This window comes from Bos indicus, chromosome 19, assembly GCF_029378745.1.
Source record: "Bos indicus isolate NIAB-ARS_2022 breed Sahiwal x Tharparkar chromosome 19, NIAB-ARS_B.indTharparkar_mat_pri_1.0, whole genome shotgun sequence".
NCBI classification, from domain to species: domain Eukaryota; kingdom Metazoa; phylum Chordata; class Mammalia; order Artiodactyla; family Bovidae; genus Bos; species Bos indicus.
The window spans coordinates 28,163,409-28,171,715 of NC_091778.1; the positions used below are offsets into that span (position 1 = coordinate 28,163,409).

Genomic DNA, 8,307 nt, shown 5'->3' on the forward strand with positions numbered 1-8,307 from the left:
CAACTAAGCCCTGGCACTGCAACTACTGAGCTTGTGCTCTAGAGCCCACAAGCCCTAGAGCCTGTGCTCCACAAGAGAAGCCACTGTAATGGGAAGCCCAGGCACCACTAGAGTGGAGCCCCGACTCGCTGCAACTAGAGAAAAGCCCACACAGCAACTAAGACCCAGCAGAGCCAAAAATAAAATAATCAATAAAAAAAATTTTAAGAATTTGGACGATGTTAATGACGTTAGTAAATCTTGCTTTAGACCCCAAATATGACATCATGGGAATCCTATGTTATGGATACTTCAGTGAGAAAACTAGACCCCCCGAGTTAGAAGAGTTTACATTATGTGAGATATTCAGGAACACGCGCCTCGCATAAAATAAGTCCTGGCTGCACCCTCGTTTGTGTCTTGAAAAGCCTCACATTGTTTGCATGCACTGGGACTGTGGCCAGTAATTTTGGTGACTACTGGGCTATTGATTTGGCTTGCTCTGGTATTATCAGTTACAATCTGGTTTATTCAGGCAAACAAACCTACGCTGTTTTGGTCAGAATAGCAGTCACCCTTATAGGAGTGAGGATTGGAAGGAGTTTCTGGGGGATGGAAATGTCCCACTGCTTGATCTGCATGCGGGCTGCAAGGCTGCAAGTTTGTAAAACTGCTGAAACCCATACACGGAAGATCTGTGCATTCTTCTATTTGCATATTATACTGGAATAAGATGTTCTTACAAGCTGGTTCTACCCTATAACCATGTTCCCAAAGCCATTGCTTAGGGAGCAGTCTGTGAACCAGTAACGAAAAACACCCCAAAGTCAAACAACTTTAGGGTGAGAGCCAGAGGTGATGAAACACCATGAGGAAAGCCAGATAAACAACATGAAACACCAGTGGCTGACTTACAAGCCAGCTCTCTGAGACCAGAGATAACCCTGAGAAACCAAGAAGTAGCTAAAAACAAAACAATGCCACATGGCGGCAGACACATGCACCCTGAGAGCGCTTTACCTCTGTCCCGTTAAGAATATATACCTTGGGAATTCTCTGGTGGTCCAGCGGTTAGGACTCTGTGCTTTCATTGCCGCGGCAAGGGTTTGATCCCTGATTGGGGAACTAAGATCCCGTAAGCTGTGTAGCACAGTCAAAAAAAAGAGAGAGAAAATATATACTTTGCAAGGTCTTCAGAGACAGAGCTTCATGTGTTCATTTTCTATCGCACCCCAAACGTAGTGGCTTGAAATGACACCCATTTATTAGCTCACAGCTCTGTAGGGCAGAAGTCCAAGAGGAACCCCAGCTGAGTTCCCAGCTCAGGGTCTCATGAAGCTGAGATAGAGGTACTGGCAGGACCGTATTCATTTCTGGAGGCAAAGGAGAAGAAGAATCTACTCTCAAATACATTCCAGTTGTTGACAGAATCCAGTTCCTCACAGCTATAGAACTGAGGACCCCGTCTCCTTGCTGACTGGCAGCCAGGGGCCACCCTCTGTTCCTCAAGGCCACCTGCCTTCCTCATCACATGACCCCTCCATCTGCAAAGTCAGCAACAGTGCCTGGTATCCTCTTGGAACTCCAGATTTCTCTGATTCCCCCTGTGCTCGTGGGATTAGATTAGGCCCACCTGGAGAATCTTCCTGTCCTAAGGTCAGCCGTGTATACAACATACACAAAAACTTAAGAATGGGAGTCCAAGGGACTTCCCCGGTGGTCCAGTCATTAAGACTCCATGCTTCCAATGCAGGGGGTGCAGGTTCAATCCCTGGCCAGGGAACTAAGATCCTGTGAGGTACAGCCAAAAAAAGATCTTTTGAATTAAAAAAAATTTTTTTTTAATTGAAAAAAATAAAAGGGAGTCAGAGGTGATAAAACACTTTGAAGAAAGCCAGATGAAGGACACAATACACTGGATGCTGAATTAGAGGTCAGCCCCCTGTACAATATGTATGGCCATCTGTAAGTTTCACTACCTACAACATAATGATTGAGAGAGCGCCGGCAGCATGCTCACAGGTGCTGGGGAGGACAGCATGGAATGTCCGAGCCACTTTTAGGACTCCGCCTCATTATGCAGAGCAACCCTGTTCTCTCTGAGTACTCTTCCCCTCAGGATTCCGAGCACCTGCAGAGAGCAATTCAGAGAGCCTGGGCTCCAAAACAGGGAATCCCACCTCCAGGGTGGTCGAGAAAGGCTCCCTAGAGGAGGTCTGTGAAGCTGGCCTGAAAGAACAGGAAGGATTTTATCAGTTGTAATAAGCAAGTTTCTCTTCAGTGGGATAAACGGCCAGAGGGGTGGCTTGGGCCGCCCTGAGGAGAGCCTTGAATCTCAGGGGAAAGCAGCTTGAATGTCATTCAGGAGCACAGAGGTCTCCTGACTGGGAGGACATGCGCCCCAAGGGGGTCACAAGATCATCCACTAAGAGGCTGGCAAGAACATTTAGGGAATTTCCTGCCAGCCCAAGGGTTAGGACCCCATGCTTTCACTGCTGAGGGCCTGGACTCAATCCCTGGTTGGAGGACTAAAGTCTCAAAAGTTGTATGGTCCTGCCAAAAAAAAAAAAAAAACTTTATATATGTTTTTATCTCTTTTCTTTAGATGTCTACTTGGGGATATGCATTATAATGTACATAATAGACTTGTACAGTAGTATATGTGTATTAGTGATCTATTGCTGTAAAATGATCCCTCAAAACCTGAGCAATTTAAAACAAGGAATATTTATCATCTCAGTTTCTGGGGTCAGGAACCTAGGTGCAGCTTAACCAGTTGGTTCTAGCTCAGAGTCTCTTATGAGGTTGCAGTCGGATGTCATTCAGTGCTTCATTTGTTTGAAGACTTGATCGAGACTGCAGGACCAGCTTCCAAGGAGACCCACAGGACTGGCAGGTGAGTGCTGACTGTTGGCAGGAGGTCCCTCCACAGGAGTGCTTGAGCGCCCTCACAACATGGCAGCTGGCTCCCCCCAGAGCAAATGATCCGAGAGCACAAAGTGGAGGCTGAAATTTCTTCTATGACCCAGCCTCAGAAGTAATGCTCCATCATCTCCACAATGTCCTGATGGTTCCTCAGTGCAGAGGGGAACCACACAAGAGTGTGAATGCCAGGGGGGTGAGAATACTCGGGGGCCATCTTGAAGGCTGGCTGCCACAGAATGGCCAGAATTATCAGATGAGTGAATATACACTGGGGGACATTCACCTGAAAGCATTTTACCCATGTTGGCGCCTGAACAACAAAGTTAAAGACTGACTACAGCGGCCCGTGACATGTCAACCCACTCTAGTATTCTTGCCTGGGAAATCCCCATGGGAGGAGGAGCCTGGCAGGCTACAGTCCCTGGGGTCACAAAGAGTCAGACATGACTCAAGTGAGTTAGCATGTACACACGCACGCACAGGAGCCCATGAGGAGCTGCAGGTAGGGTAGTGGTGAGGTCAGAGCTGTAAACTGAGCAATGGCCCTGGCTTTGGGGTGGCCAACGGGTCAGAGATGCCCCCCCGAGAGGCAAAGAGCTCAGCCAGGAGGCCGCTGATCTGGTCCCAGTGAGAAAGTGTGAGGATTGAGGCCAGAGAGGGAAAGTAACCCGGACAAAAGTTTGCAGAGGACTGAGTGGACCTGTGGAGACCAGAGATTTCTAGTGATGATAAAGCCAGAGTCCTGGGTACTGCCCTGTGATGAGGGCACAGAGTAAAGAAAGCAGCCCAGGATGGAGTTTCCTCCTGTGGGGAGAAGCAGAAGAAAGAGCCCCAGGAAGTGCGGATGACCTTCAGGGCCAGATCTGGGGAACCCAAGTGCCAGATTAAAGATGGTCAAGGAGAAAGGGGACTGGGCCTCCTATCAGGGTGAGTCAGGAAGAGGGAAGTGCTTTTCTGGCAGCTGGAGGCAGAACCCTGGGCAGCCGGAGGACGAAGAAAGGGTTGGCGGGGACAGGGTGTGTGTGGACACTGGGAAGGAAGGCTATGATGGCCAGAGGTCCCTAGGAAGGATGTAAAGGGGATGGAAAACTAATGCAGCAGAAAGAACATGGAGGCCACTGTCAAGATGGATCTGAGTTCATTTTATGTGGAAAGTGCTTTAATGCCCACCTGAGAGTCAGGTCAAGGTTAAATACGCTCATGAGTGGAAAGCCCTTAGCACAGTGGCACATACCATGTGCTCTGTGCACACAATTTTTATCACTGTTATTAGCAGGACAGCCAAGAGTTGCATTATCTCAGAGCCTCAGAGGGGAAGGCTGGTCAGCAGAGCACGGCGTGTCTTTCCCCAAATCCCAGAGGGTGTGAGCAACTTCCCTGGGACAGAGCTGGGGTCCTGGGGTGTCTCTCTGACACCCAGGTGTCTCAGCACTCTCAGTGCTTTCAACCTGGCATTTGGAGTGGACCCCGGACACAGAAGGTTGGAACTGCAGCCGCCTCTCATCACCCTGCAGGCTGCAGAGTCACATACCCAGCACCCCAATAGAAGAGGTGATGACAAACAGCCAGAGGGGCACAGAGGAGGCTCAGTGCCGACCTTCCAAAGAGGGTGACCTGTGGTTCCCCGGGTCTAGCCAAGGCTGACTTGGCCTTGAGTGGAGCGGACAGGAGAGGCTGGGGAGATGCACTTGGGCTGGAAGAGCTCAGTGCCAGGAGTTTAAAATGTGACCTGATAAGCCCACCCAAGGGCTACAGCATCCCCTCCCTGGGACAGAGTGAGAGCGCACCTGCCCCACGCCCTCCCCCTCCCATGGGTGGTCCTGGCCCTGGCTCCACTGTCTTTTGTGCTGGGACAGCCAGGACCCTGTGACCCAGGACTTCTCTGGGACTCCTCCTTCCTACTTCGATTTAGAGGGTGAAATTTTTAGGAAATTTTAAAACTCCAAATGCTTCCAAGTTTATTTAACTTTCCATTTTACTCAGTAACAGAGAATAGATCAAGAGGCCAAGAGCAACCATCCTTTGACCAGGCAGTGTGCCAACGGTTTTATGTGTTTTTTCCCTTTATTCCTCGCAAGAATCCAACCAGGTGGTTACTGTTGCCATTTAACAGCTAGGGAAACCAAGACCCAGAGAAGTGAAGCTCTTTGGCCAGTGAGTGACACCGCATCTCTCATCTGAAACTCATGACCACCTCCTCCCTGGCTCTCTACTGCCCCCTATCGTACCTTCTCCACCAGGACCCTGGGCAACCTGGCCACTCCCATCTTAACCGCCCTCCAAGGGGACTTTTCGCAGCGTTTATAACATCCACGTGATGTTAATGTGACTACATGGAGAACACAGGTTTTGCCTCCATCACTGTAATTTTATTGCAGTGGTGACAGTGAGACCTGTTAACTTTTTTTTTTTTGCTAGGCTCATGAGTAAAAATTGGATATAACAAGGCTTTTCAATATTAGGAAAGATGAAGGAATAAATAGCAACCTACTTGCTACATTTAACTTCTAGAGTCTTAAAGTAAATTGCTTGAGGAAATTGGATCCCAAAGATTACAGGTGGGGAATTTTTAAGTGTGTCCATATTCCACTGGTGCTCAAAGAGGCTCAACTAAAAGAATTATGGGCTGACTTAAATAACAGCTGTGGATTGAGCAAAACTTTTTGAGCTATCTTATTTTGAAGATTATGACTGTGGAGGAACCAAGGTGATTAGCAGTGGAAAGAATCAGTGGAATTTTAAGGAATGCAAAATTCATTAAAATTTTATTGACTTAGATAAATTTTGCCTATGTTATACACAATTCAAAAAAAAGAAAAAAAAAACTCTTTACACTTAAAAAAACAAACAAACAAACCAAAAACCCACCTAAAGGCCTCAGGCCTGGCTGACTCCTCTGACCCACTTTCTACTTCTCTCTCTCCCCCAGCCCTGCTCCACTCCCTGACCTCCTCCTGCTCAACACTACAAACTTTTTCCTACTTTACTTCCTCTACCTGGCACACTCCCCGACCCCAGACTTTGTCTCCTCTCAACTCAAAGGCTGCTCCAAGAAGAGACCTCCCTGACCAACCTGTGTTAACCAGCAAAGACACACCCCCAGCAGTCACTTTCTTTCTTCAACAGAATCATTACCTTAAATTCCCTGAACACCCTTACTTCCCACTGTCTGTCCCCACTGAGGAGACCCAAGTGCCCTGAAGGCAGGGATACTGTGTCCCCAGCATTTCAACACTGCCTGGCACCAGGGGAGATTCAAAATAAGTATTTGTTGAAGGAAGTAGACGGGGGTGAAGAGGACACAGGCTTTTTAAAAATAATAAATTGAAAAATAAATAAAAGTGGTAAGGGGGGAAGGAGTCAGCTTTTGAACTCATTGGAAAAGTCCCTAATGCTGGGAAAGATTGAGGGCAGGAGAAGAGGGCGTCAGAAGATGAGATGGCTGGACAGCATCACTGATACGATGGACATGAACTTGGGCAAATTTCGGGAGATGGTGAGGGACAGGCAGACCTGGTGTGCTGCAGCCCATGGGGTCACAAAGTCGGATACGACTGAGCGACAACTGTGTGGGAACCCACTGTAGAGAGCTCTTGATAGATTTGGAAGAATTCATCCCAAACTGCTAACACGCTTCTAAGGGGTATGTGGAATGAGACGGGGAAGGAATTTTTTAACCATATGTATTTCTATATTTATTTGCAGTTTTATAAGGTACATGTATCAGTTCTGTAATCTAGAACACAACACATGCACAAGTAGGGGGTTTTACCCCTTCTTGGTGAATTCTCCTTAACCCCTTAGATACAGATGCATTACCTGCATACACCTTCCTCGGCTCACAGCTTTCTCCCTTCGGGCCCAGTGGTAGAGAATGTAAGCACAGCCTCAAACCATTTGTTCCTACACAGAACCATGCTAAAAGAAGCGTTATTGGGAAAGTGGTGCTTTCCATCCAAGCAAGACCTCAGAATCACCTAGGAAGTTTCTTGAAAGGCAAACGGCTGGGCCCGGCCCCCAGGACTGGCCTCTACTGGATCCAGTGCTGCTCAGAAAACCATGGGGCAGTCCAGAGAGGACCCTTGGTTTAAGGGTCACACCTCTAGGGACCTGTGCCTCTAGCCTTGGATCCAGTCAAGCTAGGGCAGACCCCCACCCTCCCAACCCCCTTCCATACCTACCTCCTCACCCCCATCACCTGCACACTGCCCCTGAGGGTTAGTCTTTTCCATCCAACTCTTAACTTTGTCAGGAATGGCTACAAAAACTGCCCTTCTGCACAGTTCAGGACTTAACCACCCCACCTCAGCCTTCCTTTCTGGGGTCCCTGAATGAGAGAGAAATGGGTAGGTGGGATCCCCCCAGAGGTGCCAGCAATGGCTCATTTATGCTGTAGTTGAGGCTGGAGTAAGAGGAGCCTGTCAAGCATATGAACTGTGGCAGAAGGGAAGCTGGGAACAGTATCCAACAGAGCACCTGAGAAGCTTCAGTTAGGACCAAAAGCCAGGAACATGTGACTCCCTGAAAGAACCACATTTTCTCCTTCGTAATATATTTTATATGTATGCATATACATATATGCACGTATGCATTCTTAGTCGCTTAGTCATGTTGGACTCTTTGGGACCCCATGGACTGTAGCCTGCCAGCTCCTCAGTCCATGGGATTCTCCAGGCAAGAATATTGGAGTGGGTTGCCATTACCTTTTCCAGAGGATCTTCCCTGACCCAGGGATCAAACCAGGGTCTCCTGCATTGCAGGCAGTCTTTACCATCTGCACCAAGAGGGAAGCGCACATACATACACATATGCACATATACATATATATAATGGACCATTTCCCCCTTTTGGAGAAGGCAATGGCACCCCACTCCAGTACTCTTGCCTGGAAAATCCCATGGATGGAGGAGCCTGGTAGGCTGCAGACCATGGGGTCGAGAAGAGTCGGACATGACTGAGCGACTTCACTTTCACTTTTCCCTTTTGGAGAAGGAAATGGCAACCCACTCCAGTGTTCTTGCCTGGAGAATCCCAGGGACGGGGGAGCCTGGTGGGCCGCCGTCTATGGGGTCGCACAGAGTTGGACACGACTGAAGCGACTTAGCAGCAGCAGCATTTCCCTTTTTGCCTTGTGTACCAGGAAGTTCAGAAATCATATTCATCCTCATAGCTAACACATCTGTTTCTATTTTTATCTTTGGTATCACATTCTATTTCCCCACCCTTATTATCTGCAAAATTGCCTCAAATATCTCCTACAGAGAGGGGGCAGACATAGAGAAATCAAATTAAAAAAAAAAAAGAAATCCAATGAATAATTATGCAGCATTTCTTATGGGCACACTTCTGTGAAGGTCATTGCCAGAGCCCAGCTCTGTCCACAGAGCTCCATGAACATGAATG

The 8,307-nt window shown here is 48.1% G+C and overlaps 1 non-coding gene across 1 annotated transcript; it reads left to right on the forward strand.

Annotated features, from left to right (window-relative positions):
- The first annotated feature begins 5,163 nt into the window (after positions 1-5,163).
- LOC139177851 (small nucleolar RNA SNORA1) lies at positions 5,164-5,308 on the forward strand. The gene has a single exon (XR_011562317.1). It is a non-coding gene; the product is annotated as a small nucleolar RNA SNORA1 (small nucleolar RNA).
- The last annotated feature ends 2,999 nt before the right edge of the window (positions 5,309-8,307 follow it).